A 10000-nucleotide genomic window follows, 5' to 3' on the forward strand; every position below is an offset into this window, starting at 1 on the left:
CCGCGGGGGCGAGTTACGAGTCTCACTCCCCCACGGAGCCCCAGACATCCCGCTCGCTCCCTTCTCTCTCGCCGACGTGGCCCGCGCGCGCCTTCGTCGCAACGGCTCCTCGGTGCCGCGGCTTAAGGCCGCCAGAGAAAAATCCGCGGAGGCCGGGCGGGCGCCCCCACTCTCTGCCCGCGCACCGGCGCGCCTAAACCGCGGAAAAAAAAGAAAAAACGCGGACCCGCGTGGCAACCCAGCCCGCCCGGCCCAAGGGGCTCGGTCGATGCGCCCACGACCGAGGTGGACGAGGCGCCGCCGCCTCGCCCGGGAAAGGTCCGGGGGGCTCTCGGAATCTCTCTCTCTCTCTCTCTCTCTGTCGGGTGCCGGGTCCGTCAACTCCGAAAAACTCCGCCCGCCAACGCGGGTCCCCGGCTTAAGGCCGAGGAAGGGGGACGGCTTCAACGAGGCGGCCCGGGGACGGGGCGCCCCGACCCCGGCTCCGCAGCTTCACCGGGCGGGCGGACGGCCCGAAACAGTGCCCGCCGAGTGGGCCCCGGCTTAAGGCCAGGCACAAAAGGGACGAGGCGCCGCCGCCTCGCCCGCCAAGCGGCTCTCTCGAATCGCCTTTCACAGCCCTTCTCTCTCGGCATCCCGGGGGGATCCGGCCCCTCCGCTCGGCAGCCCTTCTCTCTCGGCATCCCGGGGGGAGATCCGGCCCCTCCGCTCGGCAGCCCTTCTCTCTCGGCATCCCGGGGGGAAACCGGCCCCTCCGCTCGGCAGCCCTTCTCTCTCGGCATCCCGGGGGGAGATCCGGCCCCTCCGCTCGGCAGCCCTTCTCTCTCGGCATCCCGGGGGGAGATCCGGCCCCTCCGCTCGGCAGCCCTTCTCTCTCGGCATCCCGGGGGGAGATCCGGCCCCTCCGCTCGGCAGCCCTTCTCTCTCGGCATCCCGGGGGGAGATCCGGCCCCTCCGCTCGGCAGCCCTTCTCTCTCGGCATCCCGGGGGGAGATCCGGCCCCTCCGCTCGGCAGCCCTTCTCTCTCGGCATCCCGGGGGAAACCGGCCCCTCCCCGCTGGCAGCCCTTCTCTCTCGGCATCCCGGGGGAAACCGGCCCCCTCCGCTCGGCAGCCCTTCTCTCTCGGCATCCCGGGGGGAATCCGGCCCCTCCGCTCGGCAGCCCTTCTCTCTCGGCATCCCGGGGGGAATCCGGCCCCTTCTCTCTATCTCTCGGCCTCCCGGGGGAACCGGCCCCTCCGCTCGCAGCCCTTCTCTCTCGGTCTCTCGGGGGGATCCGGTCCGTCTTTTCTCAGCCCTTCTCTCTCGGCCTCGCTCTCACTGTGCCAACTTCCCCGGGAGGGACGGGAGCCGGAGCCGAGCCACAAGGAGACTCGCCCCGGCTAGGCGGAACACTGGCTTTTTCCCTTTGCCGGCCACCTGAGTGCGGCTGCTCCTCTCCGCCTGAAACGTAGGCACAGCCTCAGCCAACCTACGGGGATGCGGCCCGTCACCTCGCTCCCATAATACGGGCAGATAAGTCCCAAGCCGCCGAGGCCTCCAAGAGGACCGAGGGAGATCGACCGGGAAGGGGCGCCGCCTCAGGCCGCAGCCTACGATGAGGTAGCCGGAGGCAGCCGACAACAGCGACCCCTTGGTGAACTTCCGCAGCCGGCCGAGACAACAGGTCTACCCGGCACCCGCCGCTATTTGACTAAGTCCCGCCGGCGCGAGGTAGACCTGGTGTCCCAGGGGCCGGGGTAGACCTGGTGTCCCAGGGGCCGGGGTAGACCTGGTGTCCCGGGCTCCGGGGTAGACCTGGTGTCCCGGGGGCCGGGGTAGACCTGGTGTCCGGGTCTCCGGGGTAGACCTGGTGTCCCGGGGGCCGGGGTAGACCTGGTGTCCGGGGCTCCGGGGTAGACCTGGTGTCCCGGGCGCCGGGGTAGACCTGGTGTCCCGGGCGCCGGGGTAGACCTGGTGTCCGGGTCTCCGGGGTAGACCTGGTGTCCCGGGGGCCGGGGTAGACCTGGTGTCCGGGTCTCCGGGGTAGACCTGGTGTCCCGGGCGCCGGGGTAGACCTGGTGTCCCGGGCTCCGGGGTAGACCTGGTGTCCCGGGCGCCGGGGTAGACCTGGTGTCCCGGGCTCCGGGGTAGACCTGGTGTCCCGGGCGCCGGGGTAGACCTGGTGTCCCGGGCTCCGGGGTAGACCTGGTGTCCCGGGCGCCGGGGTAGACCTGGTGTCCCAGGGACCGGGGTAGACCTGGTGTCCCGCCAGATCCGGAGAAGACCTGGTGTCCCCGGCCCGAGAGCCAGCAGACCTGGTGTCCCCGGACCGAGACGGGGTAGACCGGCTGTCCGCGGCCAGAGACGGGGTAGACCTGGTGTCCCCGGCCCGAGACGGGGTAGACCTGGTGTCTGCGGCACAAGACGGGGTAGACCTGGTGTCTCCGGCCAGAAGCGGGGTAGACCTGTTGTCCTAGAGCCCGGGGTAGACCTGGTGTCCCGGGGGCCGGGGTAGACCTGGTGTCCGGGTCTCCGGGGTAGACCTGGTGTCCCGGGGGCCGGGGTAGACCTGGTGTCCGGGGCTCCGGGGTAGACCTGGTGTCCCGGGCGCCGGGGTAGACCTGGTGTCCCGGGCTCCGGGGTAGACCTGGTGTCCCGGGCGCCGGGGTAGACCTGGTGTCCCGGGGGCCGGGGTAGACCTGGTGTCCGGGGCTCCGGGGTAGACCTGGTGTCCCGGGCGCCGGGGTAGACCTGGTGTCCGGGTCTCCGGGGTAGACCTGGTGTCCCGGGCGCCGGGGTAGACCTGGTGTCCGGGGCTCCGGGGTAGACCTGGTGTCCCGGGCGCCGGGGTAGACCTGGTGTCCCGGGCTCCGGGGTAGACCTGGTGTCCCGGGCGCCGGGGTAGACCTGGTGTCCCGGGCTCCGGGGTAGACCTGGTGTCCCGGGCGCCGGGGTAGACCTGGTGTCCCGGGCTCCGGGGTAGACCTGGTGTCCCGGGCGCCGGGGTAGACCTGGTGTCCCAGGGACCGGGGTAGACCTGGTGTCCCGCCAGATCCGGAGAAGACCTGGTGTCCCCGGCCCGAGAGCCAGCAGACCTGGTGTCCCCGGACCGAGACGGGGTAGACCGGCTGTCCGCGGCCAGAGACGGGGTAGACCTGGTGTCCCCGGCCCGAGACGGGGTAGACCTGGTGTCTGCGGCACAAGACGGGGTAGACCTGGTGTCTCCGGCCAGAAGCGGGGTAGACCTGTTGTCCTAGAGCCCGGGGTAGACCTGGTGTCCCGGGGGCCGGGGTAGACCTGGTGTCCGGGTCTCCGGGGTAGACCTGGTGTCCCGGGGGCCGGGGTAGACCTGGTGTCCGGGGCTCCGGGGTAGACCTGGTGTCCCGGGCGCCGGGGTAGACCTGGTGTCCCGGGCTCCGGGGTAGACCTGGTGTCCCGGGCGCCGGGGTAGACCTGGTGTCCGGGTCTCCGGGGTAGACCTGGTGTCCCGGGGGCCGGGGTAGACCTGGTGTCCGGGGCTCCGGGGTAGACCTGGTGTCCCGGGCGCCGGGGTAGACCTGGTGTCCGGGTCTCCGGGGTAGACCTGGTGTCCCGGGCTCCGGGGTAGACCTGGTGTCCGGGGCTCCGGGGTAGACCTGGTGTCCCGGGCGCCGGGGTAGACCTGGTGTCCCGGGCGCCGGGGTAGACCTGGTGTCCGGGTCTCCGGGGTAGACCTGGTGTCCCGGGGGCCGGGGTAGACCTGGTGTCCGGGGCTCCGGGGTAGACCTGGTGTCCCGGGGGCCGGGGTAGACCTGGTGTCCGGGGCTCCGGGGTAGACCTGGTGTCCCGGGCGCCGGGGTAGACCTGGTGTCCCGGGCTCCGGGGTAGACCTGGTGTCCCGGGGGCCGGGGTAGACCTGGTGTCCGGGGCTCCGGGGTAGACCTGGTGTCCCGGGCGCCGGGGTAGACCTGGTGTCCCGGGCTCCGGGGTAGACCTGGTGTCTTCGGCACAAGACGGGGTAGACCTGGTGTCCCGGGCGCCGGGGTAGACCTGGTGTCCCGGGCTCCGGGGTAGACCTGGTGTCCCGGGGGCCGGGGTAGACCTGGTGTCCCGGGCTCCGGGGTAGACCTGGTGTCCCGGGCGCCGGGGTAGACCTGGTGTCCCGGGCTCCGGGGTAGACCTGGTGTCTTCGGCACAAGACGGGGTAGACCTGGTGTCCCAGGGGCCAGAAGCGGGGTAGACCTGTTGTCCTAGAGCCCTGGGTAGACCTGGTATCCCGGGCGCCGGGGTAGACCTGTTGTCCTAGAGCCCTGGGTAGACCTGGTGTCCCGGGCGCCGGGGTAGACCTGTTGTCCTAGAGCGCTGGGTAGACCTGGTGTCCCGGGGACCGGGGTAGACCTGGTGTCCCGGGCTCCGGGGTAGACCTGGTGTCCCAGGGGCCGGGGTAGACCTGGTGTCCCGGGCTCCGGGGTAGACCTGGTGTCCCAGGGGCCGGGGTAGACCTGGTGTCCCAGGGGCCGGGGTAGACCTGGTGTCCCGGGCTCGGGGGTAGACCTGGTGTCCCGGGGGCCGGGGTAGACCTGGTGTCCCGGGCTCCGGGGTAGACCTGGTGTCCTCGAGCGCCGGGTAGACCTGGTGTCCCAGGGACCGGGGTAGACCTGGTGTCCCGGGCGCCGGGGTAGACCCGGTGTCCTCGAGCGCCGGGTAGACCTGTTGTCCCGGGACTCGGGGTAGACCTGCTGTCCCGTTCCCCGGGGTAGACCTGGTGTCCCAGGGCCTACCCCGGGGCCCGGGACACCAGGTCTACCCATGGTCCCAGGACACCAGGTCTACCCCGGGGAACGGGACACCAGGTCTACCCCGGGCCCTGGGACACCAGGTCTACCCATGGTCCTGGGACACCAGGTCTACCCCGGGGCCCGCGACACCAGGTCTACCCATGGTCCCAGGACACCAGGTCTACCCCGGGGAACGGGACACCAGGTCTACCCCGGGCCCTGGGACACCAGGTCTACCCCGGGGCCCGCGACACCTGGTCTACCCAGTGCTCTAGGACAACAGGTCTACCCCGGGGCCCGCGACACCAGGTCTACCCAGGGCCCTCGGACACCAGGTCTACCCCGGGGAACGGGACACCAGGTCTACCCCGGGCCCTGGGACACCAGGTCTACCCAGGGCCCTCGGACACCAGGTCTACCCCGGGGAACGGGACACCAGGTCTACCCCGGGCCCTGGGACAACAGGTCTACCCCGGGGCCCTCTGACACCAGGTCTACCCCGGGGAACGGGACACCAGGTCTACCCCGGGGCCCGGGACGCCAGGTCTACCCCGGGGAACGGGACACCAGGTCTACCCAGGGCCCTCGGACACCAGGTCTACCCCGGGGAACGGGACACCAGGTCTACCCCGGGCCCTGGGACAACAGGTCTACCCCGGGGCCCTCTGACACCAGGTCTACCCCGGGGAACGGGACACCAGGTCTACCCCGGGGCCCGGGACACCAGGTCTACCCCGGGGAACGGGACACCAGGTCTACCCCGGGGAACGGGACACCAGGTCTACCCATGGTCCCAGGACACCAGGTCTACCCCGGGGAACGGGACACCAGGTCTACCCCGGGCCCTGGGACACCAGGTCTACCCCGGGCCCCGGGACACCAGGTCTACCCCGGGCCCTGGGACACCAGGTCTACCCAGGGCCCTCGGACACCAGGTCTACCCAGGGCCCTCGGACACCAGGTCTACCCTGGCGCCCGGGACACCAGGTCTACCCCGTGCCCTGGGACAACAGGTCTACCCCGGGGCCCTCTGACACCAGGTCTACCCCGGGGAACGGGACACCAGGTCTACCCCGGGGAACGGGACACCAGGTCTACCCAGGGCCCTCGGACACCAGGTCTACCCCGGGGAACGGGACACCAGGTCTACCCCGGGCCCTGGGACAACAGGTCTACCCCGGGGCCCTCTGACACCAGGTCTACCCCGGGGAACGGGACACCAGGTCTACCCCGGGGCCCGGGACACCAGGTCTACCCCGGGCCCCGGGACACCAGGTCTACCCCGGGGAACGGGACACCAGGTCTACCCATGGTCCCAGGACACCAGGTCTACCCCGGGGAACGGGACACCAGGTCTACCCAGGGCCCTCGGAAACCAGGTCTACCCTGGCGCCCGGGACACCAGGTCTACCCCGGGCCCTGGGACAACAGGTCTACCCCGGGGCCCGCGACACCAGGTCTACCCATGGTCCCAGGACACCAGGTCTACCCCGGGGAACGGGACACCAGGTCTACCCCGGGCCCTGGGACACCAGGTCTACCCCGGGGCCCGCGACACCTGGTCTACCCAGTGCTCTAGGACAACAGGTCTACCCCGGGGCCCGCGACACCAGGTCTACCCAGGGCCCTCGGACACCAGGTCTACCCCGGGGAACGGGACACCAGGTCTACCCCGGGCCCTGGGACACCAGGTCTACCCAGGGCCCTCGGACACCAGGTCTACCCCGGGGAACGGGACACCAGGTCTACCCCGGGCCCTGGGACACCAGGTCTACCCCGGGCCCCGGGACACCAGGTCTACCCAGGGCCCTCGGACACCAGGTCTACCCAGGGCCCTCGGACACCAGGTCTACCCTGGCGCCCGGGACACCAGGTCTACCCCGGGCCCTGGGACAACAGGTCTACCCCGGGGCCCTCTGACACCAGGTCTACCCCGGGGAACGGGACACCAGGTCTACCCCGGGGAACGGGACACCAGGTCTACCCAGGGCCCTCGGGACACCAGGTCTACCCCGGGGAACGGGACACCAGGTCTACCCCGGGCCCTGGGACACCAGGTCTACCCCGGGGCCCTCTGACACCAGGTCTACCCCGGGGAACGGGACACCAGGTCTACCCCGGGGCCCGGGACACCAGGTCTACCCCGGGGAACGGGACACCAGGTCTACCCAGGGCCCTCGGACACCAGGTCTACCCCGGGGAACGGGACACCAGGTCTACCCCGGGCCCTGGGACAACAGGTCTACCCCGGGGCCCTCTGACACCAGGTCTACCCCGGGGAACGGGACACCAGGTCTACCCCGGGGCCCGGGACACCAGGTCTACCCCGGGGAACGGGACTACCCCGGGGAACGGGACACCAGGTCTACCCATGGTCCCAGGACACCAGGTCTACCCCGGGGAACGGGACACCAGGTCTACCCCGGGCCCTGGGACACCAGGTCTACCCCGGGGCCCGGGACACCAGGTCTACCCCGGGGAACGGGACACCAGGTCTACCCAGGGCCCTCGGACACCAGGTCTACCCCGGGGAACGGGACACCAGGTCTACCCCGGGCCCTGGGACAACAGGTCTACCCCGGGGCCCTCTGACACCAGGTCTACCCCGGGGAACGGGACACCAGGTCTACCCCGGGGCCCGGGACACCAGGTCTACCCCGGGGAACGGGACACCAGGTCTACCCCGGGGAACGGGACACCAGGTCTACCCATGGTCCCAGGACACCAGGTCTACCCCGGGGAACGGGACACCAGGTCTACCCCGGGCCCTGGGACACCAGGTCTACCCCGGGCCCCGGGACACCAGGTCTACCCCGGGCCCTGGGACACCAGGTCTACCCAGGGCCCTCGGACACCAGGTCTACCCAGGGCCCTCGGACACCAGGTCTATCCTGGCGCCCGGGACACCAGGTCTACCCCGGGCCCTGGGACAACAGGTCTACCCCGGGGCCCTCTGACACCAGGTCTACCCCGGGGAACGGGACACCAGGTCTACCCCGGGGCCCGGGACACCAGGTCTACCCATGGTCCCCGGACACCAGGTCTACCCCGGGGCCCGCGACACCAGGTCTACCTCGGGGAACGGGACACCAGGTCTACCCCGGGGCCCGCGACACCTGGTCTACCCAGTGCTCTAGGACAACAGGTCTACCCCGGGGCCCGCGACACCAGGTCTACCCCGGGGAACGGGACACCAGGTCTACCCCGGGCCCCGGGACACCAGGTCTACCCCGGGCCCTGGGACACCAGGTCTACCCCGGGGAACGGGACACCAGGTCTACCCCGGGGCCCGGGACACCAGGTCTACCCCGGGCCCCGGGACACCAGGTCTACCCCGGGGAACGGGACACCAGGTCTACCCATGGTCCCAGGACACCAGGTCTACCCCGGGGAACGGGACACCAGGTCTACCCCGGGCCCTGGGACACCAGGTCTACCCCGGGCCCCGGGACACCAGGTCTACCCCGGGCCCTGGGACACCAGGTCTACCCAGGGCCCTCGGACACCAGGTCTACCCAGGGCCCTCGGACACCAGGTCTACCCTGGCGCCCGGGACACCAGGTCTACCCCGGGCCCTGGGACAACAGGTCTACCCCGGGGCCCTCTGACACCAGGTCTACCCCGGGGAACGGGACACCAGGTCTACCCCGGGGAACGGGACACCAGGTCTACCCAGGGCCCTCGGGACACCAGGTCTACCCCGGGGAACGGGACACCAGGTCTACCCCGGGCCCTGGGACACCAGGTCTACCCCGGGGCCCTCTGACACCAGGTCTACCCCGGGGAACGGGACACCAGGTCTACCCCGGGGCCCGGGACACCAGGTCTACCCCGGGGAACGGGACACCAGGTCTACCCAGGGCCCTCGGACACCAGGTCTACCCCGGGGAACGGGACACCAGGTCTACCCCGGGGAACGGGACACCAGGTCTACCCCGGGGAACGGGACACCAGGTCTACCCCGGGCCCTGGGACACCAGGTCTACCCCGGAGCCCGCGACACCAGGTCTACCCCGGGGAACGGGACACCAGGTCTACCCCGGGGAACGGGACACCAGGTCTACCCCGGGCCCTGGGACACCAGGTCTACCCCGGGGCCCTCTGACACCAGGTCTACCCCGGGGAACGGGACACCAGGTCTACCCCGGGGCCCGCGACACCTGGTCTACCCAGTGCTCTAGGACAACCAGGTCTACCCCGGGGCCCGCGACACCAGGTCTACCCAGGGCCCTCGGACACCAGGTCTACCCCGGGCCCCGGGACACCAGGTCTACCCCGGGCCCCGGGACACCAGGTCTACCCCGGGGAACGGGACACCAGGTCTACCCATGGTCCCAGGACACCAGGTCTACCCCGGGGAACGGGACACCAGGTCTACCCCGGGCCCTGGGACACCAGGTCTACCCCGGGGCCCTCTGACACCAGGTCTACCCCGGGCCCTGGGACACCAGGTCTACCTCGGGGTTAGGGTTAGGGTTAGGGTGTGGGTTGGGGTTGGGGTTGGGGTTAGGGTTAGGGTTAGGGTTGGGGTTGGGGTTGGGGTTAGGGTTAGGGAAACCAGGTCTACCCCGGGGCCCGCGACACCGGGTCTACCCCGGGGCCCTCGGTCACCAGGTCTACCCGGGGGTTAGGGTTAGGGTTAGGGTAAGGGTTGGGGTAAGGGTTAGGGTTAGGGTAAGGGTTGGGGTTGGGGTTGGGGTACGGGTTAGGGTTGGGGTTGGGGTTGGGGTTGGGGTTAGGGTTAGGGTTAGGGTTAGGGTTAGGGAAACCAGGTCTACCCCGGGGCCCGCGACACCCGGTCTACCCCGGGGCCCTCGGACACCAGGTCTACCCCGGGGTTAGGGTTAGGGTAAGGGTTGGGGTTGGGGTAAGGGTTAGGGTTAGGGTTAGGGTTAGGGTAAGGGTTGGGGTTGGGGTTGGGGTAAGGGTTAGGGTTAGGGTTGGGGTAAGGGGTAGGGTTAGGGTTAGGGTTAGGGTAAGGGTTGGGGTTGGGGTTGGGGTAAGGGTTAGGGTTAGGGTTGGGGTAAGGGGTAGGGTTAGGGTTAGGGTTGGGGTTGGGGTTGGGGTTGGGGTTAGGGTTAGGGTTAGGGTTAGGGTGTGGGTTGGGGTTGGGGTTGGGGTTAGGGTTAGGGTTAGGTTTAGGGTTAGGGACACCAGGTCTACCCCGGGCCCTGGGACAACAGGTCTACCCCGGGGCCTGGGCTGCCGTAGCCTAAGTCCGGCGGCGGACACCAGGTCTACCCCGAGCCCCGGGCTGCCGT

This window comes from Zonotrichia albicollis, unplaced genomic scaffold (assembly GCF_047830755.1).
Source record: "Zonotrichia albicollis isolate bZonAlb1 unplaced genomic scaffold, bZonAlb1.hap1 Scaffold_122, whole genome shotgun sequence".
NCBI lineage: Eukaryota > Metazoa > Chordata > Aves > Passeriformes > Passerellidae > Zonotrichia > Zonotrichia albicollis.